The following is a 26,567-nucleotide window of genomic DNA, read 5'->3' on the forward strand; positions in this document are numbered from 1 at the left end:
TAGTCAAAGTGCCCGCTAGTTAACCTAAGTAGTACAAATGTCTGATAGGGATCTTACATAGTCCAAGTGACCGCTAGTTAACCTACATAGTCCAAGTCCCCGCTAGGTAACCTAGACAGTCCAAGTGACCATTATGTTACCTACATAGTCCAAGTGCCCGTTCGTTAACCTACATAGTCCAATTGCCCGCTAGGTAACGTAGATAGCCCAAGTGCCCGCTAGGGAACGTACATAGTCCAAGTGCCCTCTAGGTAACCTAGATAGTCCAAGTGCCCGCTAGTTAACCCATATAGTCCAAGTGCGTGCTAGGTAAACTACATAGTCCAAGTGCCCACTAGGAAACCCACAGTCCAATTGCCCGCTAGTTAACCTAGACAGTCCAAGTACCCGATAGGGGACCTACATAGTCCAAGTGCCCGCTGGGAACCTACATAGTCCATGTGCTCGCTAGGCAACCCACATAGTCCAAGTGCCCGTTAGTTAACCTAGATAGTCAAAGTGCCTGCTAGGTAACCTAAATAGACCAAGTGCCCGCTAGGTAACCTAGATAGTCCAATTGCCCGTTGGCTAACCTAGATAGTCGAAGTGTCCGCTAGTTAAGCAATATAGTCCAAGTGTCCGTTCGTTAACCAGATAGGCCAAGTGCCCGCTAGGTAACCAAGATAGTCCAAGTGCCCGCTAGGGTATGTACATAGTTCAAGTGCCCGCTAGGTAACCTAGATTGTCCAAGTGTCCGCTAGTTAACCTACATAGTACAAGTGCCCGCTAGGTAACCTAGATAATCCAAGGGCCTGCTAGTTAACCTACATAGTCCAATGCCCGATAGGGAACCTACATAGTCCAAGTGCCCGCTGAGGAACCTAAATAGTCCAAGTTCCCGATAGGGAACCTGTATATTCCAAGTGCCCGTTAGGGAACCTAGATTGTCCAAAGGCCCATAGGGAACCTATACAATCCAAGTGCTCGCTAGGGAACCTACATTGTGCAAGTGCCCGCTAGGCAACCTAGATAGTCCAAGTGCCCGCTAGTTAACCTACATAGTCCAAGGTCAGCTAGTTAACCTAGATAGTCCATGTGACCGCTTGTTAACCTACATAGTCCAAGGTCAGCTAGTTAACCTAGATAGTCCAAGTGACCGCTTGTTAACCTACATAGTCCAAGATCACCTAGTTAACCTAGATAGTCCAAGTGCCCGCTAGTTAACCTACATAGTCCAAGAACCCGCTAGTTAACCTAGATATTCCAAGTGCCCGCTAGTTAACCTAGATCGTCCAAGTGTCCGCTAGTTAACCTACATAGTCCAAGTTCCCGCTAGGTAACCTACACAGTCCAATTGCCCCCTAGTTAACCTAGACAGACCAAGTACCTGATAGGGAACCTACATAGTCCAAGTGCTCACTAGGCAACCTACATAGTCCAAGTGCCCGTTAGTTAACCTAGATAGTCAAAGTGCCTGCTAGGTAACCTAAATAGTCCAAGTGCCCGCTAGGTAACATAGATAGTCCAATTGCCCATTAGCTAACTAGATAGTCGAAGTGTCCCCTAGTTAACCTACATAGTCCAAGTGCCCGTTCGTTAACGTAGATAGGCCAAGTGCCCGCTAGGTAACCTAGACAGTCCAAGTGCCCGCTAGGTTACCTACATAGTCCAAGTGCACGTTCGTTAACCTAGATAGTCCAAGTGCCCGCTGGTAACCTACATAGTCCAATGGCCCGCTAGGTAACCTTGATAGTCCAAGTGCCTTCTAGTTAACCTACATAGTCCAAGTGCTCGCTAGGTAACCTACATAATCCAAGTGCACAATAGGTAACCTAAATAATCCAAATGCCCGCTAGAGAAACTATATAGTCCAAGTGCCCGCTAGTTAACCTAGATAGTCCAAGTGCCCGCTAGTAAACCTAGATAGTCCAAGGGCCCGGTAGTTAATCTAGATAGTCCAAGTGCCCGCTAGTTAACCTAGATAGTCCAAGGGCCCGCTAGTTAACCTACATAGTCCAAGTGCCCGATAGGGAACCTACATAATCCAAGTGCCCGCTAGGGAACCTATATAGTCCAAGTGCCCGCTAGGGAACTTACATAGTCCAAGGGCCCGCTAGGGAACCTACATAGTCCAAGTGCCCGTTAGTTAACCTAGATAGTCAAAGTGCCCGCTTGGTAACCTAGATAGTCCAACAGCCCGCTAGGTAACCTACATACTCCAAGAACCCGCTAGGTAACGTTGATAGTTCAAGTGCCAGCTAGGTAACCTAGATAGTCCAAGTGCCCGCTAGGTAACCTACCAAATCTAATTGCCCGCTAGGTTATCTATGTAGTCCAAATGCCCGCTAGGGAATCTACATAGTCCAAGGGCCCGCTAGTTAACGTAGATAGTCCAAGTGCCGCTAGTTATTCTACATAGTCCAAGGGCCCGCTAGTTAATCTACATAGTCCAAGTACCCGCTAGTTAACCTAGATCGTCCAAGTGCCCCCTAGGTAACCTACATAGCCCAAGGGCCCGCTAGTTAACCTACATAGTCCAAGGGCCCACTAGCTAACCTACAAAGTCTAAGTGCCCGCTAGGTTATCTATATAGTCCAAATGCCCGCTAGGGAACCTACATAGTCCAAGTGCCCGCTAGTTAACCTACATCGTCCAAGTGCCCGCTAGTTAACCAACATAGTCAATGGGCCCACTAGTTAACCTACATAGTGCAAGAGCCCGCTAGTTAACCTAGATCGAGCAAGTGTCTGCTAATTAACCTACATAGTCCAAGTGCCAGTTAGCTAACCTAGATAGTCCAAGGGCCCACTAGTTGACCTACATAGTCCAAGTGCCCGCTAGTTAACCTAGATAGTCATAGTGCCCGTTAGTTAACCTAGGGTGTCCAAGTGCCCACTAGGGGACGTACTTAGTCCATGTGCCCGTTAGCTAACCTAGATAGTCCAAGTGCCCGCTAGTTAACATTGATCATCCAAGTGCCCGCTAGTTAACCTAGATAGTCCAAGTGCCCGCTAGTAACCTACATAGTACAAGGGCCCGCTAGTTGACCTAGATAGTCCAAGTTCCCGCTAGTTAACCTAGATAGTCAAAGTGCCCGCTAGTTAACCTAAGTAGTACAAATGTCCGATAGGGATCCTACATAGTCCAAGTGACCGCTAGTTAACCTACATAGTCCAAGTCCCCGCTAGGTAACCTAGACAGTCCAAGTGACCATTATGTTACCTACATAGTCCAAGTGCCCGTTCGTTAACCTGCATAGTCCAATTGGCCGCTAGGTAACGTAGATAGCCCAAGTGCCCGGTAGGGAACGTACATAGTCCAAGTGCCCTCTAGGTAACCTAGATAGTCCATGTGCCCGCTAGTTAACCTATATAGTCCAAGTGCGTGCTAGGTAAACAACATAGTCCAAGTGCCCACTAGGAAACCCAGACAGTCCAATTGCCCGCTAGTTAACCTAGACAGTCCAAGTACCCGATAGGGAACCTACATAGTCCAAGTGCCCGCTGGGAACCTACATCGTCCAAGTGCTCGCTAGGCAACCTACATAGTCCAAGTGCCCGTTAGTTAACCTAGATAGTCAAAGTGCCTGCTAGGTAACCTAAATAGTCCAAGTGCCCGCTAGGTAACCTAGATAGTCCAATTGCCCGTTGGCTAACCTAGATAGTCGAAGTGTCCGCTAGTTAACCTACATAGTCCAAGTGTCCGTTCGTTAACCTAGATAGGCCAAGTGCCCGCTAGGTAAACAAGATAGTCCAAGTGCCCGCTAGGGTATGTACATAGTTCAAGTGCCCGCTAGGTAACCTAGATTGTCCAAGTGTCCGCTACTTAACCTACACAGTGCAAGTGCCCGCTAGGTAACCTAGATAGTCCAAGGGCCTGCTAGTTAACCTACATAGTCCAATGCCCTATAGGGAACCTACATAGTCCAAGTGCCCGCTGAGGAACCTACATAGTCCAAGTTCCCGATAGGGAACCTGTATATTCTAAGTGCCCGTTAGGGAACCTGTATATTCCAAGTGCCCATAGGGAACCTATATAGTCCAAGTGCCCGCTAGGGAACCTACATAGTCAAAGTGCTCGCTAGGGAACCTACATTGTGCAAGTGCCCGCTAGTTAACCTAGATAGTCCCAGTGCCCGCTAGTTAACCTACATAGTCCAAGGTCAGCTAGTTAACCTAGATAGTCCAAGTGACCGCTTGTTACCCTACATAGTCCAAGGTCAGCTAGTTAACCTAGATAGTCCAAGTGCCCGCTAGTTAACCTACATAGTCCTAGAACCTGCTAGTTAACCTAGATAGTCCAAGTTCCCGCTAGTTAACCTACATACTCCAAGGACCCGCTAGTTAACCTTGATATTCCAAGTGCCCGCTAGTTAACCTAGATCGTCCAAGTGTCCGCTGGTCAACCTACATAGTCCATGTTCCCGCTAGGTAACCTACACAGTCAAATTGCCCCCTAGTTAACCTAGACAGTCCAAGTACCTGATAGGGAACCTACATAGTCCAAGTGCTCGCTAGGGTACCTACATAGTCCAAGTGTTCACTAGGCAACCTACATAGTCCAAGTGCCCGTTAGTTAACCTAGATAGTCAAAGTGCCTGCTAGGTAACCTAAATAAACCAAGTGCCCGCAAGGGAACCTACATAGTCCAAGTGCCCGTTAGTTAAGATAGATAGTCCAAGGGCGCGCTAGTTAACCTACATAGTCCAAGTGCCCGATAGGGAACCTACATAATCCAAGTGCCCGCTAGGGAACCTACATAGTCCAAGTGCCCGCTAGGGAACTTACATAGTCCAAGGTCCCGCTAGGGAAACTACATAGTCCAAGTGCCCGCTAGGGAACTTACATAGTCCAAGGCCCCATTAGTGAACCTACATAGTCCAAGGGCCCGTTAGTTAACCTAGATAGTCCAAGTGCCCGCATGGTAACCTAGATAGTCCAACAGCCCGCTAGGTAACCTACATACTTCAAGAACCCGCTAGGTAACGTAGATAGTTCAAGTGCCAGCTAGGTAATCTTGATAGTCCAAGTGCCCGCTAGGTAACCTACAAAATCTAAGTGCCCGCTAGGTTATCTATGTAGTCCAAATGCCCGCTAGAGAATCTACATAGTCCAAGGGCCCGCTAGTTAATGTAGATAGTCCAAGTGCCGCTAGCTAATCTACATAGTCCAAGGGCCCGCTAGTTAACCTACATAGTCCAAGTACCCGCTAGTTAACCTAGATCGTCCAAGTGCCCGCTAGGTAACCTACATAGCCCAAGGGCCCTCTAGTTAACCTACATAGTCCATGTGCCCGTTAGTTAACCTAGATAGTCCAAGGGCGCGCTAGTTAACCTACATAGTCCAAGTGCCCGATAGGGAACCTAGACAGTCCAAGTGACCATTATGTTACCTACATAGTCCAAGTGCCCGTTCGTTAACCTACATAGTCCAATTGGCCGCTAGGTAACGTAGATAGCCCAAGTGCCCGGTAGGGAACGTACATAGTCCAAGGGCCCTCTAGGTAACCTAGATAGTCCATGTGCCCGCTAGTTAACCTATATAGTCCAAGTGCGTGCTAGGTAAACAACATAGTCCAAGTGCCCACTAGGAAACCCAGACAGTCCAATTGCCCGCTAGTTAACCTAGACAGTCCAAGTACCCGATAGGGAACCTACATAGTCCAAGTGCCCGCTGGGAACCTACATAGTCCAAGTGCTCGCTAGGCAACCTACATAGTCCAAGTGCCCGTTAGTTAACCTAGATAGTCAAAGTGCCTGCTAGGTAACCTAAATAGTCCAAGTGCCCGCTAGGTAACCTAGATAGTCCAAATGCCCGTTGGCTAACCTAGATAGTCGAAGTGTCTGCTAGTTAACCTACATAGTCCAAGTGTCCGTTCGTTAACCTAGATAGGCCAAGTGCCCGCTAGGTAAACAAGATAGTCCAAGTGCCCGCTAGGGTATGTACATAGTTCAAGTGCCCGCTAGGTAACCTAGATTGTCCAAGTGTCCGCTACTTAACCTACACAGTGCAAGTGCCCGCTAGGTAACCTAGATAGTCCAAGGGCCTGCTAGTTAACCTACATAGTCCAATGCCCTATAGGGAACCTACATAGTCCAAGTGCCCGCTGAGGAACCTACATAGTCCAAGTTCCCGATAGGGAACCTGTATATTCCAAGTGCCCGTTAGGGAACCTGTATATTCCAAGTGCCCATAGGGAACCTATATAGTCCAAGTGCCCGCTAGGGAACCTACATAGTCAAAGTGCTCGCTAGGGAACCTACATTGTGCAAGTGCCCGCTAGTTAACCTAGATAGTCCCAGTGCCCGCTAGTTAACCTACATAGTCCAAGGTCAGCTAGTTAACCTAGATAGTCCAAGTGACCGCTTGTTACCCTACATAGTCCAAGGTCAGCTAGTTAACCTAGATAGTCCAAGTGCCCGCTAGTTAACCTACATAGTCCTAGAACCTGCTAGTTAACCTAGATAGTCCAAGTTCCCGCTAGTTAACCTACATAGTCCAAGGGCCCGCTAGTTAACCTTGATATTCCAAGTGCCCGCTAGTTAACCTAGATCGTCCAAGTGTCCGCTAGTCAACCTACATAGTCCATGTTCCCGCTAGGTAACCTACACAGTCCAATTGCCCCCTAGTTAACCTAGACAGTCCAAGTACCTGATAGGGAACCTACATAGTCCAAGTGCTCGCTAGGGTACCTACATAGTCCAAGTGTTCACTAGGCAACCTACATAGTCCAAGTGCCCGTTAGTTAACCTAGATAGTCAAAGTGCCTGCTAGGTAACCTAAATAATCCAAGTGCCCGCAAGGGAACCTACATAGTCCAAGTGCCCGTTAGTTAACCTAGATAGTCCAAGGGCACGCTAGTTAACCTACATAGTCCAAGTGCCCGATAGGGAACCTACATAATCCAAGTGCCCGCTAGGGAACCTACATAGTCCAAGTGCCCGCTAGGGAACTTACATAGTCCAAGGTCCCGCTAGGGAAACTACATAGTCCAAGTGCCCGCTAGGGAACTTACATAGTCCAAGGGCCCGTTAGTGAACCTACATAGTCCAAGGGCCCGTTAGTTAACCTAGATAGTCCAAGTGCCCGCATGGTAACCTAGATAGTCCAACAGCCCGCTAGGTAACCTACATACTTCAAGAACCCGCTAGGTAACGTAGATAGATCAAGTGCCAGCTAGGTACTCTAGATAGTCCAAGTGCCCGCTAGGTAACATACAAAATCTAAGTGCGCGCTAGGTTATCTATGTAGTCCAAATGCCCGCTAGGGAATCTACATAGTCCAAGGGCCCGCTAGTTAATGTAGATAGTCCAAGTGCCGCTAGCTAATCTACATAGTCCAAGGGCCCGCTAGTTAACCTACATAGTCCAAGTACCCGCTAGTTAACCTAGATCATCCAAGTGCCCGCTAGGTAACCTACATAGCCCAAGGGCCCTCTAGTTAACCTACATAGTCCAAGTGCCCGTTAGTTAACCTAGATAGTCCAAGGGCACGCTAGTTAACCTACATAGTCCAAGTGCCCGATAGGGAACCTACATAATCCAAGTGCCCGCTAGGGAACCTACATAGTCCAAGTGCCCGCTAGGGAACTTACATAGTCCAAGGTCCCGCTAGGGAAACTACATAGTCCAAGTGCCCGCTAGGGAACTTACATAGTCCAAGGGCCCGTTAGTGAACCTACATAGTCCAAGGGCCCGTTAGTTAACCTAGATAGTCCAAGTGCCCGCATGGTAACCTAGATAGTCCAACAGCCCGCTAGGTAACCTACATACTTCAAGAACCCGCTAGGTAACGTAGATAGTTCAAGTGCCAGTTAGGTAATCTAGATAGTCCAAGTGCCCGCTAGGTAACCTACAAAATCTAAGGGCCCGCTAGGTTATCTATGTAGTCCAAATGCCCGCTAGGGAATCTACATAGTCCAAGGGCCCGCTAGTTAATGTAGATAGTCCAAGTGCCGCTAGCTAATCTACATAGTCCAAGGGCCCGCTAGTTAACCTACATAGTCCAAGTGCCCGTTAGCTAACCTAGATAGTCCAAGTGCCCGCTAGTTAAAATTGATCATCCAAGTGCCCGCTAGTTAACTTAGATAATCCAAGTGCACGCTAGTTAACCAAGATAGTCCAAGTGCCCTCTAGTTAACCTATGTCGTCCAAGTGCCCGCTAGTTAACCTACATAGTCCAATGGCCCGCTAGTTAAAGTACGTAGACCAAGGTCCGCTAGTTAACCTAGATACTCCAAGTGCTCGCTAGTTAACCTACATAGTACAAGGGCCCGCTAGTTGACCTAGATAGTCCAAGTGCCCGCTAGTTAACCTAGATAGTCCAAGTTCCCGTTCGTTATCCTAGATAGTCCAAGTGGCAGCTAGGTAACCTAGACTGTCCAAGTGCCCGCTAGGTTACCTACATATTCCAAGTGCCCGTTCGTTAACCTAGATAGTCAAAGTGCCCGCTAGAAACCTACATAGTCCAAGGGCCCGCTATGTAACCTAGATAGTCCAAGTGCCCGCTAGGTAACCTAGAGTCCAAGTGCTCGCTAGTTAACCTACATAGTCCAAGTGCCCGCTAGGTAACCTAGATAGTCCAAGTGCCCGCTAGGTAACATACAAAATCTAAGTGCGCGCTAGGTTATCTATGTAGTCCAAATGCCCGCTAGGGAATCTACATAGTCCAAGGGCCCGCTAGTTAATGTAGATAGTCCAAGTGCCGCTAGCTAATCTACATAGTCCAAGGGCCCGCTAGTTAACCTACATAGTCCAAGTACCCGCTAGTTAACCTAGATCGTCCAAGTGCCCGCTAGGTAACCTACATAGCCCAAGGGCCCTCTAGTTAACCTACATAGTCCAAGTGCCCGTTAGTTAACCTAGATAGTCCAAGGGCACGCTAGTTAACCTACATAGTCCAAGTGCCCGATAGGGAACCTACATAATCCAAGTGCCCGCTAGGGAACCTATATAGTCCAAGTGCCCGCTAGGGAACTTACATAGTCCAAGGTCCCGCTAGGGAAACTACATAGTCCAAGTGCCCGCTAGGGAACTTACATAGTCCAAGGGCCCGTTAGTGAACCTACATAGTCCAAGGGCCCGTTAGTTAACCTAGATAGTCCAAGTGCCCGCATGGTAACCTAGATAGTCCAACAGCCCGCTAGGTAACCTACATACTTCAAGAACCCGCTAGGTAACGTAGATAGTTCAAGTGCCAGTTAGGTAATCTAGATAGTCCAAGTGCCCGCTAGGTAACCTACAAAATCTAAGGGCCCGCTAGGTTATCTATGTAGTCCAAATGCCCGCTAGGGAATCTACATAGTCCAAGGGCCCGCTAGTTAATGTAGATAGTCCAAGTGCCGCTAGCTAATCTACATAGTCCAAGGGCCCGCTAGTTAACCTACATAGTCCAAGTGCCCGTTAGCTAACCTAGATAGTCCAAGTGCCCGCTAGTTAAAATTGATCATCCAAGTGCCCGCTAGTTAACTTAGATAATCCAAGTGCACGCTAGTTAACCTAGATAGTCCAAGTGCCCTCTAGTTAAGCTATATCGTCCAAGTGCCCGCTAGTTAACCTACATAGTCCAATGGCCCGCTAGTTAACGTACGTAGACCAAGGTCCGCTAGTTAACCTAGATACTCCAAGTGCTCGCTAGTTAACCTACATAGTACAAGGGCCCGCTAGTTGACCTAGATAGTCCAAGTGCCCGCTAGTTAACCTAGATAGTCCAAGTTCCCGTTCGTTATCCTAGATAGTCCAAGTGGCAGCTAGGTAACCTAGACTGTCCAAGTGCCCGCTAGGTTACCTACATATTCCAAGTGCCCGTTCGTTAACCTAGATAGTCAAAGTGCCCGCTAGAAACCTACATAGTCCAAGGGCCCGCTATGTAACCTAGATAGTCCAAGTGCCCGCTAGGTAACCTAGAGTCCAAGTGCTCGCTAGTTAACCTACATAGTCCAAGTGCCCGCTAGGTAACCTAGATAGTCCAAGTGCCAGCTAGGTAACTTATATTGTCCAAGTTCCCGCTAGGTAACCTAGATATTCAAAGTGCCCGTTACCTAACCAGATTGTCCAAGTGCCCGCTAAGCATCCTACATAGTCCAAGTGCCCGTTCGTTAACCTAGAAGTCCAAGTGCCCGCTAGGTAACCTAGATAGTCCAAGTGCCCGCTAGGTAACCAAGATAGTCCAAGTGCCCGCTAGGGTATGTACATAGTTCAAGTGCCCGCTAGGTAACCTAGATTGTCCAAGTGTCCGCTAGTTAACCTACATAGTACAAGTGCCCGCTAGGTAACCTAGATAGTCCAAGGGCCTGCTAGTTAACCTACATAGTCCAATGCCCGATAGGGAACCTACATAGTCCAAGTGCCCGCTGAGGAACCTACATAGTCCAAGTTCCTGATAGGGAACCTGTATATTCCAAGTGCCCGTTAGGGAACCTGTATATTCCAAGTGCCCGTTAGGGAACCTAGATAGTCCAAGTGCCCGCTAGGGAACGTACATAGTCAAAGAGCTCGCTAGGGAACCTGCATTGTGCAAGTGCCCGCTAGTTAACCTAGATATTCCAAGTGCCCGCTAGTTAACCTACATAGTCCAAGGTCAGCTAGTTAACCTAGATAGTCCAAGTGCCTGCTAGTTAACCTACATAGTCCAAGAACCCGCTAGTTAACCTAGATAGTCCAAGTGCCCGCTAGTTAACCTACATAGTCCAAGTGTCCGCTAGTTAACCTACATAGTCCAAGTTCCCGCTAGTTAACCTACACAGTCCAATTGCCCCCTAGTTAACCTAGACAGTCCAAGTACCTGATAGGGAACCTACATAGTCCAAGTGCTCGCTAGGGAACCTACATAGTCCAAGTGCTCACTAGGCAACCTACATTGTCCAAGTGCCCGTTAGTTAACCTAGATATTCAAAATGCCTGCTAGGAAAGCCATATAATCCAAGTGCCCACAAGGGAACCTACATAGTCCAAGTGCCCGCTAGGTAACCTAGATAGTCCAATTGCCCATTAGCTAACCTAGATAGTCGAAGTGTCCCCTAGTTAACCTACATAGTCCAAGTGGCCGTTCGTTAACGTAGATAGGCCAAGTGCCCGCTAGGTAACCTAGACAGTCCAAGGGCCCGCTAGGTTACCTACATAGTCCAAGTGCACGTTCGTTAACCTAGATAGTCCAAGTGCCCGCTGGTAACCTACATAGTCCAATGGCCCGCTAGGTAACCTTGATAGTCCAAGTGCCTTCTAGTTAACCTACATAGTCCAAGTGCCCGCTAGGTAACCTACATAATCCAATTGCACAATAGGTAACCTAAATAATCCAAATGCCCGCTAGGGAAACTACATAATCCAAGTGCCCGCTAGTTAACTTAGATAGTCCAAGTGCCCGCTAGTAAACCTAGATATTCCAAGGGCCTGCTAGTTAATCTAGATAGTCCAAGTGCCCGCTAGTTAACCTAGATAGTCCAAGGGCCCGCTAGTTAACCTACATAGTCCAAGTGCCCGATAGGGAACCTACATAATCCAAGTGCCCGCTAGAGAACCTACATAGTCCAAGTGCCCGCTAGGGAACTTACATAATCCAAGGGCCCGCTAGGGAAACTACATAGTCCAAGTGCCCGCTAGGGAACTTACATAGTCCAAGGGCCCGCTAGGAAACCTACATAGTCCAAGTGCCCGTTAGTTAACCTAGATAGTCCAAGTGCCCGCTTGGTAACCTAGATAGTCCAACAGCCCGCTAGGTAACCTACATACTCCAAGAACCCGCTAGGTAACGTAGATAGTTCAAGTGCCAGCTAGGTAACCTAGATAGTCCAAGTGCCCGCTAGGTTATCTATGTATTCCAAATGCCCGCTAGGGAATCTACATAGTCCAAGGGCCCGCTAGTTAACGTAGATAGTCCAAGTGCCGCTAGTTAATCTACATAGTCCAAGGGCCCGCTAGTTAACCTACATAGTCCAAGTACCCGCTAGTTAACCTAGATCGTCCAAGTGCCCGCTAGGTAACCTACATAGCCCAAGGGCCCGCTACTTAACCTATATAGTCCAAGGGCCCGCTAGCTAACCTACAAAGTCTAAGTGCCCGCTAGGTTATCTATATAGTCCAAATGCCCGCTAGGGAACCTACATAGTCCAAGTGCCCGCTAGTTAACCTAGATCGTCGAAGTGCCCGCTAGTTAACCAACATAGTCAATGGGCCCACTAGATAACCTACATAGTGCAAGAGCCCGCTAGTTAACCTAGATCGTGCAAGTGTCTGCTAGTTAACCTACATAGTCCAAGTGCCAGTTAGCTAACCTAGATAGTCCAAGGGCCCGCTAGTTGACCTAGATAGTCCAAGTGCCCGCTAGTTAACCTAGATAGTCCTAGTGCCCGTTAGTTAACCTAGGGTGTCCAAGTGCCCACTAGGGGACGTACTTAGTCCAAGTGCCCGTTAGCTAACCTAGATAGTCCAAGTGTCCGCTAGTTAACATTGATCATCCAAGTGCCCGCTAGTTAACCTAGATAGTCCAAGTGCACGCTAGTTAACCTAGATAGTCCAAGTGCCCTCTAGTTAACCTATATCTTCCAAGTGCCCGCTAGTTAACCTACATAGTCCAAGGGCCCGCTAGTTAACGTACGTAGACCAAGGTCCGCTAGTTAATCTTGATACTCCAAGTGCTCGCTAGTTAACCTACATAGTACAAGGGCCCGCTAGTTGACCTATATAGTCCAAGTGCCCGTTCGTTAACCTAGATAGTCCAAGTGCCAGCTAGGTAACCTAGACTGTCCAAGTGCCCGCTAGGTTACCTACATATTCCAAGTGCCCGTTCGTTAACCTAGATAGTCAAAGTGCCCGCTAGGAAACCTACATAGTCCAAGGGCCCGCTAGGTAACCTAGATAGTCCAAGTGCCCGCTAGGTAACCTAGAGTCCAAGCGCTCACTTGTTAACTTTGATAGTCCAAGTGCCCGGAGTTAACCTAGATCGTCCAAGTGCCCGCTAGTTAACTTAGATTGTCCACGTGCCCGCTAGGGATCCTTCATAATCCAAGTGCCTGCTAGGCAACCTAGGTAGTCCAGTGCCCGCTAGTTAACCTAGATAGTCCTAGTGCCTGTTAGTTAACCTAGATAGTCCAAATGCCCACTAGGGGACGTACATAGTCCAAGTGCCCGCTAGTTAACCTACATAGTCCTAGGTCCGCTAGTTAACCTAGATAGTCCATGTGCCCGCTAATTAACCTACATAGTACAAGGGCCCGCTAGTTGACCTAGATAGTCCAAGTGCCCGCTAGTTAACCTAAGTAGTACAAATGTCCGACAGGGATCCTACATAGGCCAAGTGACCGCTAGTTAACCTACATAGTCCAAGTCCCCGCTAGGTAACCTAGACAGTCCAAGTGACCATTATGTTACCTACATAGTCCATGTGCCCATTCGTTATCCTACATAGTCCAATTGCCCGCTAGGTAACGTAGATAGCCCAAGTGCCCTCTAGGGAACGTACATAGTCCAAGTGCCCTCTAGGTAACCTAGATAGTCCAAGTGCCCGCTAGTTAACCTACATAGTCCAAGTGCGTGCTAGGTAAACTACATAGTCCAAGTGCCCACTAGGTAACCCAGACAGTCCAATTGCCCGCTAGTTAACCTAGACAGTCCAAGTACCCGATAGGGAACCTACATAGTCCAAGTGCCCGCTGGGAACCTACATAGTCCAAGTTCTCGCTAGGCAACCTACATAGTCCAAGTGCCCGTTAGTTAACCTAGATAGTCAAAGTGCCTGCTAGGTAACCTAAATAGTCCAAGTGCCCGCTAGGTAACCTAGATAGTCCAATTGCCCGTTGGCTAACCTAGATAGTCGAAGTGTCCGCTAGTTAACCTACATAGTCCAAGTGTCCGTTCGTTAACCTAGATAGGCCAAGTGCCCGCTAGGTAACCAAGATAGTCCAAGTGCCCCCTAGGGTATGTACATAGTTCCAGTGCCAGCTAGGTAACCTAGATTGTCCAAGGGCCTGCTAGTTAACCAACATAGTCCAATGCCCTATAGGGAACCTACATAGTCCAAGTGCCTGCTGAGAAACCTACATATTCCAAGTTCCCGATAGGGAACCTATATATTCCAAGTGCCCGTTAGGGAACCTGTATATTCCAAGTGCCCGTTAGGGAACCTAGATAGTCCAAGTGCCCGCTAGGGAACCTACATAGTCAAAGTGCTCGCTAGGGAACCTGCATTGTGCAAGTGCCCGCTAGTTAACCTAGATAGTCCAAGTGCCCGCTAGTTAACCTACATAGTCCAAGGTCAGCTAGTTAACCTAGATAGTCCAAGTGCCCGCTAGTTAACCTACATAGTCCAAGAACCCGCTAGTTAACCTAGATAGTCCAAGTGCCCGCTAGTTAACCTACATAGTCCAAGGGCCCGCTAGTTAACCTAGATATTCCAAGTGCCCGCTAGTTAACCCAGATCGTCCAAGTGTCCGCTAGTTAACCTACATAGTCCATGTTCCCGCTAGGTAACCTACACAGTCCAATTGCCCCCTAGTTAACCTAGACAGTCCAAGTACCTGATAGGGAACCTACATAGTCCAAGTGCTCGCTAGCTAACCTACAAAGTCTAAGTGCCCGCTAGGTTATCTATATAGTCCAAATGCCCGCTAGGGAACCTACATAGTCCAAGTGCCCGCTAGTTAACCTAGATCGTCGAAGTGCCCGCTAGTTAACCAACATAGTCAATGGGCCCACTAGATAACCTACATAGTGCAAGAGCCCGCTAGTTAACCTAGATCGTGCAAGTGTCTGCTAGTTAACCTACATAGTCCAAGTGCCAGTTAGCTAACCTAGATAGTCCAAGGGCCCGCTAGTTGACCTAGATAGTCCAAGTGCCCGCTAGTTAACCTAGATAGTCCTAGTGCCCGTTAGTTAACCTAGGGTGTCCAAGTGCCCACTAGGGGACGTACTTAGTCCAAGTGCCCGTTAGCTAACCTAGATAGTCCAAGTGCCCGCTAGTTAACATTGATCATCCAAGTGCCCGCTAGTTAACCTAGATAGTCCAAGTGCACGCTAGTTAACCTAGATAGTCCAAGTGCCCTCTAGTTAACCTATATCGTCCAATTGCTCGCTAGTTAACCTACATCGTCCAAGGGCCGGCTAGTTAACGTACGTAGACCAAGGTCCGCTAGTTAATCTAGATACTCCAAGTGCTCGCTAGTTAACCTACATAGTACAAGGGCCCGCTAGTTGACCTATATAGTCCAAGTGCCCGCTAGTTAACCTAGATAGTCCAAGTGCCCGTTCGTTAACCTAGATAGTCAAAGTGACCGCTAGGAAACCTACATAGTCCAAGGGCCCGCTAGGTAACCTAGATAGTCCAAGTGCCCGCTAGGTAACCTAGAGTCCAAGTGCTCGCTAGTTGGCCTACATACTCCAAGTGCCCGCTCTGTAACCTAGACAGTCCAAGTGCCCGCTAGGTTACCTGCATATTCCAAGTTCCCCTTTCGTTAACTTAGATAGTCCAAGTGCCCGCTAGGCAACCTAGATAGTCCAAGGGCCCGCTAGTTAACCTACATAGTCCAAGCGCTCACTTGTTAACTTTGATAGTCCAAGTGCCCGCTAGTTAACCTAGATCGTCCAAGTGCCCGCTAGTTAACTTAGATTGTCCATGTGCCCGCTAGGGATCCTTCATAATCCAAGTGCCTGCTAGGTAACCTAGGTAGTCCAGTGCCCGCTAGTTAACCTAGATAGTCCTAGTGCCCGTTAGTTAACCTAGATAGTCCAAATGCCCACTAGGGGACGTACATAGTCCAAGTGCCCGCTAGTTAACCTACATAGTCCAAGGTCCGCTAGTTAACCTAGATAGTCCATGTGCCCGTTAATTAACCTACATAGTACAAGGGCCCGCTAGTTGACCTAGATAGTCCAAGTGCCCGCTAGTTAACCTAGATAATCAAAGTGCCCGCTAGTTAACCTAAGTAGTACAAATGTCCGATAGGGATCCTACATAGGCCAAGTGACCGCTGGTTAACCTACATAGTCCAAGTCCCCGCTAGGTAACCTAGACAGTCCAAGTGACCATTATGTTACCTACATAGTCCATGTGCCCATTCGTTAACCTACATAGTCCAATTGCCCGCTAAGTAACGTAGATAGCCCAAGTGCCCTCTAGGGAACGTACATAGTCCAAGTGCCCTCTAGGTAACCTAGATAGTCCAAGTGCCCGCTAGTTAACCTACATAGTCCAAGTGCGTGCTAGGTAAACTACATAGTTCAAGTGCCCACTAGGTAACCCAGACAGTCCAATTGCCAGCTAGTTAACCTAGACAGTCCAAGTACCCGATAGGGAACCTACATAGTCCAAGTGCTCGCTAGGCAACCTACATAGTCCAAGTGTCCGTTAGTTAACCTAGATAGTCAAAGCGCCTGCTAGGTAACCTAAATATTCCAAGTGCCCGCTAGGTAACCTAGATAGTCCAATTGCCCGTTGGCTAACCTAGATAGTCGAAGTGTCCGCTAGTTAACCTACATAGTCCAAGTGTCCGTTCGTTAACCTAGATAGGCCAAGTGCCCTCTAGGTAACCAAGATAGTCCAAGTGCCCCCTAGGGTATGTACATAGTTCAAGTGCCAGCTAGGTAACCTAGATTGTCCAAGTGTCCGCTAGTTAACCTACATAGTACAAGTGCCCGCTAGGTAACCTAGATAGTCCAAGGGCCTGCTAGTTAACCTACATAGTCCAATGCCCTATAGGGAACCTACATAGTCCAAGTGCCCGCTGAGGAACCTACATAATCCAAGTTCCCGATAGGGAACCTGTATATTCCAAGTGCCCGTTAGGGAACCTGTATATTCCAAGTGCCCGTTAGGGAACCTAGATAGTCCAAGTGCCCGCTAGGGAACCTACATAGTCAAAGTGCTCGCTAGGGAACCTGCATTGTGCAAGTTCCCGCTAGTTAACCTAGATAGTCCCAGTGCCCGCTAGTTAACCTACATAGTCCAAGGTCAGCTAGTTAACCTAGATAGTCCAAGTGCCCGCTAGTTAACCTACATAGTCCAAGAACCCGCTAGTTAACCTAGATAGTCCAAGTGCCCGCTAGTTAACCTACATAGTCCAAGGGCCCGCTAGTTAACCTAGATATTCCAAGTGCCCGCTAGTTAACCTAGATCGTCCAAGTGTCCGCTAGTTAACCTACATAGTCCAAGTTCCCGCTAGGTAACCTACACATTCCAATTGCCTCCTAGTTAACCTAGACAGTCCAAGTACCTGATAGGGAACCTACATAGTCCAAGTGCTCGCTAGGGAACCTACATAGTCCAAGTGCTCACTAGGCAACCTACATAGTCCAAGTGCCCGTTAGTTAACCTAGATAGTCAATGTGCATGCTAAGTAACCTAAATAATCCAAGTGCCCGCCAGGGAACCTACATAGTCCAAGTGCCCGCTAGGTAACCTAGATAGTCCAATTGCCCATTAGCTAACCCAGATAGTCGAAGTGTCCCCTAGTTAACCTACATAGTCCAAGTGCCCGTTCGTTAACGTAGATAGGCCAAGTGCCCGCTAGGTAACCTAGACAGTCCAAGTGCCCGCTAGGTTACCTACATAGTCCACGTGCACGTTTGTTAACCTAGATAGTCCAAATGCCCGCTGGTAACCTATATAGTCCAATGGCCCGCTAGGTAACGTTGATAGTCCAAGTGCCTTCTAGTTAACCTACATAGTCCAAGTGCCCGCTAGGTAACCTACATAATCCAATTGCACAATAGGTAACCTAAATAATCCAAATGCCCGCTAGGGAAACTACATAATCCAAGTGCCCGCTAGTTAACTTAGATAGTCCAAGTGCCCGCTAGTAAACCTAGATAGTCCAAGGGCCTGCTAGTTAATCTAGATAGTCCAAGTGCCCGCTAGTTAACCTACATAATACAAGTGCCCGCTAGAGAACCTACATAGTCCAAGTACCCGCTAGGGAACTTATATAGTCCAAGGGCCCTCTAGGGAAACTACATAGTCCAAGTGCCCGCTAAGGAACTTACATAGTCCAAGGGCCCGCTAGGGAACCTACATAGTCCAAGTGCCCGTTAGTTAACCTAGATAGTCCAAGTGCCCGCTTGGTAACATAGATAGTTCAACAGCCCGCTAGGTAACCTACATACTCCAAGAACCCGCTAGGTAACGTAGATAGTTCAAGTGCCAGCTAAGTAACCTAGATAGTCCAAGTGCCCGCTAGGTTATCTATGTAGTCCAAATGCCCGCTAGGGAGTCTACATAGTCCAAGGGCCCGCTAGTTAACGTAGATAGTCCAAGTGCCGCTAGTTAATCTACATAGTCCAAGGGCCCGCTAGTTAACCTACATAGTCCAAGTACCCGCTAGTTAACCTAGATCGTCCAAGTGCCCGCTAGGTAACCTACATAGCCCAAGGGCCCGCTAGTTAACCTACATAGTCCAAGGGCCCGCTAGCTAACCTACAAAGTCTAAGTGCCCGCTAGGTTATCTATATAGTCCAAATGCCCGCTAGGGAACCTACATAGTCCAAGTGCCCGCTAGTTAACCTAGATCGTCGAAGTGCCCGCTAGTTAACCAACATAGTCAATGGGCCCACTAGATAACCTACATAGTGCAAGAGCCCGCTAGTTAACCTAGATCGTGCAAGTGTCTGCTAGTTAACCTACATAGTCCAAGTGCCAGTTAGCTAACCTAGATAGTCCAAGGGCCCGCTAGTTGACCTAGATAGTCCAAGTGCCCGCTAGTTAACCTAGATAGTCCTAGTGCCCGTTAGTTAACCTAGGGTGTCCAAGTGCCCACTACGGGACGTACTTAGTCCATGTGCCCGTTAGCTAACCTAGATAGTCCAAGTGCCCGCTAGTTAACATTGATCATCCAAGTGCCCGCTAGTTAACCTAGATAGTCCAAGTGCACGCTAGTTAACCTAGAGAGTCCAAGTGCCCTCTAGTTAACCTATATCGTCCAAGTGCCCGCTAGTTAACCTACATAGTCCAAGGGCCCGCTAGTTAACGTACGTAGACCAAGGTCCGCTAGTTAATCTAGATACTCCAAGTGCTCGCTAGTTAACCTATATAGTACAAGGGCCTGCTAGTTGACCTATATAGTCCAAGTGCCCGCTAGTAAACCTAGATAGTCCAAGTGCCCGTTCGTTAACCTAGATAGTCCAAGTGCCAGCTAGGTAACCTACATATTCCAAGTGCCCGTTCGTTAACCTAGATAGTCAAAGTGCCCGCTAGGAAACCTACATAGTCCAAAGGCCCGCTAGGTAACCTAGATACTCCAAGTGCCCGCTAATTAACCTAGAGTCCAAGTGCTCGCTAGTTAGCCTATATACTCCAAGTGCCCGCTATGTAACCTAGACAGTCCAAGTGCCCGCTAGGTTACCTGCATATTCCAAGTTCCCCTTTCGTTAACTTAGATAGTCCAAGTGCCCGCTAGGTAACCTAGATAGTCCCAGGGCCCGCTAGTTAACCTACATAGTCCAAGCGCTCACTTGTTAACTTTGATAGTCCAAGTGCCCGCTAGTTAACCTAGATCGTCCAAGTGCCCGCTAGTTAACTTAGATTGTCCACGTGCCCGCTAGGGATCCTTCATAATCCAAGTGCCTGCTAGGTAACCTAGGTAGTCCAGTGCCCGCTAGTTAACCTAGATATTCCTAGTGCCCGTTAGTTAACCTAGATAGTCCAAATGCCCACTAGGGGACGTACATAGTCCAAGTGCCCGCTAGTTAACCTACATAGTCCAAGGTCCGCTAGTTAACCTAGATAGTCCATGTGCCCGCTAATTAACCTACATAGTACAAGGGCCCGCTAGTTGACCTAGATAGTCCAAGTGCCCGCTAGTTAACCTAAGTAGTACAAATGTCCGATAGGGATCCTACATATGCCAAGTGACCGCTAGTTAACCTACATAGTCCAAGTCCCCGCTAGGTAACCTAGACAGTCCAAGTGACCATTATGTTACCTACATAGTCCAAGTGCCCGTTCGTTAACCTACATAGTCCAATTGCCCGCTAGGTAACGTAGATAGCCCACGTGCCAGCTAGGGAATGTACATAGTCCAAGTGCCCTCTAGGTAACCTAGATAGTCCAAGTGCCCGCTAGGTAAACAAGATAGTCCAAGTGCCCCCTAGGGTATGTACATAGTTCAAGTGCCAGCTAGGTAACCTAGATTGTCCAAGTGTCAGCTAGTTAACCTACATAGTACAAGTGCCCGCTAGGTAACTTAAATAGTCCAAGGGCCTGCTAGTTAACCTACATAGTCCAATGCCCGATAGGGAACCTACATAGTCCAAGTGCCCCCTGAGGAACCTACATAGTCCATGTTCCCGATAGGGAACCTTTATATTCCAAGTGCCCGTTTGGGAACCTAGATAGTCCACGTGCCCATAGGGAACCTATATAGTCCAAGTGCCCGCTAGGGAACCTACATAGTCAAAGTGCTCGCTAGGGAACCTGCATTGTGCAAGTGCCCGCTAGTTAACCTAGATAGTCCAAGTGCCCGCTAGTTAACCTACATAGTCCAAGGTCAGCTAGTTAACCTAGATAGTCCAAGTGACCGCTTGTTAACCTACATAGTCCAAGGTCAGCTAGCTAACCTAGATAGTCCAAGTGCCCACTAGTTAACCTACATAGTCCAAGTTCCCGCTACGTAACCTACACAGTCCAATTGCCCCCTAGTTAACCTAGACAGTCCAAGTACCTGATAGGGAACCTACATAGTCCAAGTGCTCGCTAGGGAACCTACATAATCCAAGTGTTCACTAGGCAACCTACATAGTCCAAGTGCCCGTTAGTTAACCTAGATAGTCAAAGTGCCTGCTAGGTAACCAAAATAGTCCAAGTGCCCGCAAGGGAACCTACATAGTCCAAGTGCCCGCTAGGTAACCTAGATAGTCCAATTGCCCATTGGCTAACCTAGATAGTCGAAGTGTCCCCTAGTTGACCTACATAGTCCAAGTGCCCGTTCGTTAACGTAGATAGGCCAAGTGCCCGCTAGGTAAACTAGACAGTCCAAGTGCCTGCTAGGTTACCTACATAGTCCAAGTGCACGTTCGTTAACCTAGATAGTCCAAGTGCCTGCTGGTAACCTACATAGTCCAATGGCCCGCTAGGTAACTTTGATAGTCCAAGTGCCTTCTAGTTAACCTACATAGTCCAAGTGCCCGCTAGGTAACCTACATAATCCAAGTGCACAATAGGTAACCTAAATAATCCAAATGCCCGCTAGGGAAACTACATAGACCAAGTGCCCGCTAGTTAACCTAGATAGTCCAAGTGCCCGCTAGTAAACCTAGATAGTCCAAGGCCCGCTAGTTAATCTAGATAGTCCAAGGGCCCGCTAGTTAACCTACATAGTCCAAGTGCCCGATAGGGAACCTACATAATCCAAGTGTCCGCTAGGGAACCTACATAGTCCAAGTGCTCGCTAGGGAACTTACATAGTCCAAGGGCCCGCTAGGGAAACCACATAGTCCAAATGCCCGCTAGGGAATTTACATAGTCCAAGGGCCCGCTTGGGAACCTACATAGTCCAAGTGCCCGTTAGTTAACCTAGATAGTCCAACAGCCCGCTAGGTAACCTACATACTCCAAGAACCCGCTAGGTAACGTAGATAGTTCAAGTGCCATCTAGGTAACCTAGATAGTCCAAGTGCCCGCTAGGTAACCTACAAAATCTAAGTGCCCGCTAGGTTATCTATGTAGTCCAAATGCCCGCTAGGGAATCTACATAGTCCAAGGGCACGCTAGTTAACGTAGATAATCCAAGTTCCGCTAGTTAATCTACATAGTCCAAGGGCCCGCTAGTTAACTTACATAGTCCAAGTACCCGCTAGTTAACCTAGATCGTCCAAGTCCCCGCTAGGTAACCTACATAGCCCAAGGGCCCGCTAGTTAACCTACATAGTCCAAGGGCCCGCTAGCTAACCTACAAAGTCTAAGTGCCCGCTAGGTTATCTATATAGTCCAAATGCCCGCTAGGGAACCTACATAGTCCAAGTGCCCGCTAGTTAACCTAGATCGTCCAAGTGCCCGCTAGTTAACCTAGATCGTCCAAGTGCCCGCTAGTTAACCAACATAGTCAATGGTCCCACTAGTTAACCTACATAGTGCAAGAGCCCGCTAGTTAACCTAAATCGTGCAAGTGTCTGCTAGTTAACCTACATAGTCCAAGTGCCAGTTAGCTAACCTAGATTGTCCAAGGGCCCGCTAGTTGACCTACATAGTCCAAGTGCCCGCTAGTTAACCTAGATAGTCCTAGTGCCCGTTAGTTAACCTAGGATATCCAAGTGCCCACAAGGGGACGTACTTAGTCCAAGTGCCCGTTAGCTAACCTAGATAGTCCAAGTGCCCGCTAGTTAACATTGATCATCCAAGTGCCCGCTAGTTAACCTAGATAGTCCAAGTGCACGCTAGTTAACCTAGATAGTCCAAGTGCCCTCTAGTTAACCTATATCGTCCAAGTGCCCGCTAGTTAACCTACATAGTCCAAGGGCCCGCTAGTTAACTTACGTAGACCAAGGTCCGCTAGTTAACCTAGATACTCCAAGTGCCCGCTAGTTAACCTACATAGTACAAGGGCCCGCTAGTTGACCTAGATAGTCCAAGTGCCCACTAGTTAACCTAGATAGTCCTAGTGCCCGTTAGTTAACCTAGGATATCCAAGTGCCCACTAGGGGACGTACTTAGTCCAAGTGCCCGTTAGCTAACCTAGATAGTCCAAGTGCCCGCTAGTTAACATTGATCATCCAAGTGCCCGCTAGTTAACCTAGATAGTCCAAGTGCACGCTAGTTAACCTAGATAGTCCAAGTGCCCTCTAGTTAACCTATATCGTCCAAGTGCCCGCTAGTTAACCTACATAGTCCAAGGGCCCGCTAGTTAACTTACGTAGACCAAGGTCCGCTAGTTAACCTAGATACTCCAAGTGCCCGCTAGTTAACCTACATAGTACAAGGGCCCGCTAGTTGACCTAGATAGTCCAAGTGCCCACTAGTTAACCTAGATAGTCCTAGTGCCCGTTAGTTAACCTAGGATATCCAAGTGCCCACTAGGGGACGTACTTAGTCCAAGTGCCCGTTAGCTAACCTAGATAGTCCAAGTGCCCGCTAGTTAACATTGATCATCCAAGTGCCCGCTAGTTAACCTAGATAGTCCAAGTGCACGCTAGTTAACCTAGATAGTCCAAGTGCCCTCTAGTTAACCTATATCGTCCAAGTGCCCGCTAGTTAACCTACATAGTCCAAGGGCCCGCTAGTTAACGTACGTAGACCAAGGTCCGCTAGTTAACCTAGATACTCCAAGTGCCCGCTAGTTAACCTACATAGTACAGGGGCCCGCTAGTTGACCTAGATAGTCCAAGTGCCCACTAGTTAACCTAGATAGTCCAAGTGCCGTTCGTTAACCTAGATAGTCCAAGTGCCAGTTAGGTAACCTAGACTGTCCAAGTGCCCGCTAGGTAACCTACATATTCCAAGTGTCCGTTCGTTAACCTAGATAGTCAAAGTGCCCGCTAGGAAACCTACATAGTCCAAGGGCCCGCTAGGTAACCTAGATAGTCCAAGTGCCCGCTAGGTAACTTATATTGTCCAAGTTCCCGCTAGGTAACCTAGATACTCAAAGTGCCCGTTACCTAACCTAGATTGTCCAAGTGCCCGCTAAGCATCCTACATAGTCCAAGTGCCCGTTCGTTAACCTAGAAGTCCAAGTGCCCGCTAGGTAACCTAGATAGTCCAAGTGCCCGCTAGGTAACCTAGATAGTCCAAGGGCCCGCTAGTTAACCTACATAGTCCAAGGGCTCACTTGTTAACTTTGATAGTCCAAGTGCCCGCTAGTTAACCTAGATAGTCCAAGTGCACGCTAGTTAACCTAGATAGTCCAAGTGCTCTCTAGTTAACCTATATCGTCCAAGTGCCCGCTAGTTAACCTACATAGTCCAAGGGCCCGCTAGTTAACGTACGTAGACCAAGGTCCGCTAGTTAATCTAGATACTCCAAGTGCTCGCTAGTTAACCTACATAGTACAAGGGCCCGCTAGTTGACCTATATAGTCCAAGTGCCCGCTAGTTAACCTAGATAGTCCAAGTGCCCGTTCGTTAACCTAGATAGTCCAAGTGTCAGCTAGGTAACCTAGACTGTCCATGTGCCCGCTAGGTTACCTACATATTCCAAGTGCCCGTTCTTTAACCTAGATAGTCAAAGTGCCCGCTAGGAAACCTACATAGTCCAAGTGCCCGCTAGGTAACCTAGAGTCCAAGTGCTCGCTAGTTAACCTACATAGTCCAAGTGCCCGCTATGTAACCTAGATAGTCCAAGTGCCCGCTAGGTAACTTATATTGTCCAAGTTCCCGCTAGGTAACCTAGATACTCAAAGTGCCCGTTACCTAACCTAGATTGTCCAAGTGCCCTCTAAGCCTCCTACAATGTCCAAGTGCCCGTTTGTTAACCTAGAAATCCAAGTGCCCGCTAGGTAACATAGACAATCCAAGTGCCCGCTAGGTTACCTGCATATTCCAAGTGCCCGTTCATTAACTTAGATAGTCCAAGTGCCGGTAGGTAACCCAGATAGTCCAATTGCCCATTGGCTAACCTAGATAGTCGAAGTGTCCCCTAGTTAACCTACATAGTCCAAGTGCCCGTTCGTTAACGTAGATAGGCCAAGTGCCCGCTAGGTAAACTAGACAGTCCAAGTGCCTGCTAGGTTACCTACATAGTCCAAGTGCACGTTCGTTAACCTAGATAGTCCAAGTGCCTGCTGGTAACCTACATAGTCCAATGGCCCGCTAGGTAACTTTGATAGTCCAAGTGCCTTCTAGTTAACCTACATAGTCCAAGTGCCCGCTAGGTAACCTACATAATCCAAGTGCACAATAGGTAACCTAAATAATCCAAATGCCCGCTAGGGAAACTACATAGACCAAGTGCCCGCTAGTTAACCTAGATAGTCCAAGTGCCCGCTAGTAAACCTAGATAGTCCAAGGCCCGCTAGTTAATCTAGATAGTCCAAGGGCCCGCTAGTTAACCTACATAGTCCAAGTGCCCGATAGGGAACCTACATAATCCAAGTGTCCGCTAGGGAACCTACATAGTCCAAGTGCTCGCTAGGGAACTTACATAGTCCAAGGGCCCGCTAGGGAAACCACATAGTCCAAATGCCCGCTAGGGAATTTACATAGTCCAAGGGCCCGCTTGGGAACCTACATAGTCCAAGTGCCCGTTAGTTAACCTAGATAGTCCAACAGCCCGCTAGGTAACCTACATACTCCAAGAACCCGCTAGGTAACGTAGATAGTTCAAGTGCCATCTAGGTAACCTAGATAGTCCAAGTGCCCGCTAGGTAACCTACAAAATCTAAGTGCCCGCTAGGTTATCTATGTAGTCCAAATGCCCGCTAGGGAATCTACATAGTCCAAGGGCCCGCTAGTTAACGTAGATAATCCAAGTTCCGCTAGTTAATCTACATAGTCCAAGGGCCCGCTAGTTAACTTACATAGTCCAAGTACCCGCTAGTTAACCTAGATCGTCCAAGTCCCCGCTAGGTAACCTACATAGCCCAAGGGCCCGCTAGTTAACCTACATAGTCCAAGGGCCCGCTAGCTAACCTACAAAGTCTAAGTGCCCGCTAGGTTATCTATATAGTCCAAATGCCCGCTAGGGAACCTACATAGTCCAAGTGCCCGCTAGTTAACCTAGATCGTCCAAGTGCCCGCTAGTTAACCTAGATCGTCCAAGTGCCCGCTAGTTAACCAACATAGTCAATGGTCCCACTAGTTAACCTACATAGTGCAAGAGCCCGCTAGTTAACCTAAATCGTGCAAGTGTCTGCTAGTTAACCTACATAGTCCAATTGCCAGTTAGCTAACCTAGATTGTCCAAGGGCCCGCTAGTTGACCTACATAGTCCAAGTGCCCGCTAGTTAACCTAGATAGTCCTAGTGCCCGTTAGTTAACCTAGGATATCCAAGTGCCCACTAGGGGACGTACTTAGTCCAAGTGCCCGTTAGCTAACCTAGATAGTCCAAGTGCACGCTAGTTAACCTAGATAGTCCAAGTGCCCTCTAGTTAACCTATATCGTCCAAGTGCCCGCTAGTTAACCTACATAGTCCAAGGGCCCGCTAGTTAACGTACGTAGACCAAGGTCCGCTAGTTAACCTAGATACTCCAAGTGCCCGCTAGTTAACCTACATAGTACAAGGGCCCGCTAGTTGACCTAGATAGTCCAAGTGCCCACTAGTTAACCTAGATAGTCCAAGTGCCGTTCGTTAACCTAGATAGTCCAAGTGCCAGTTAGGTAACCTAGACTGTCCAAGTGCCCGCTAGGTAACCTACATATTCCAAGTGTCCGTTCGTTAACCTAGATAGTCAAAGTGCCCGCTAGGAAACCTACATAGTCCAAGGGCCCGCTAGGTAACCTAGATAGTCCAAGTGCCCGCTAGGTAACTTATATTGTCCAAGTTCCCGCTAGGTAACCTAGATACTCAAAGTGCCCGTTACCTAACCTAGATTGTCCAAGTGCCCGCTAAGCATCCTACATAGTCCAAGTGCCCGTTCGTTAACCTAGAAGTCCAAGTGCCCTCTAGTTAACCTACATAGCCCAAGTGTCCGTTCGTTAACCTAGATAGGCCAAGTGCCCGCTAGGTAACCAAGATA

The sequence above is a fragment of the Tenrec ecaudatus genome, chromosome 4 (genome assembly GCF_050624435.1).
Source record: "Tenrec ecaudatus isolate mTenEca1 chromosome 4, mTenEca1.hap1, whole genome shotgun sequence".
NCBI classification, from domain to species: Eukaryota; Metazoa; Chordata; class Mammalia; order Afrosoricida; family Tenrecidae; genus Tenrec; species Tenrec ecaudatus.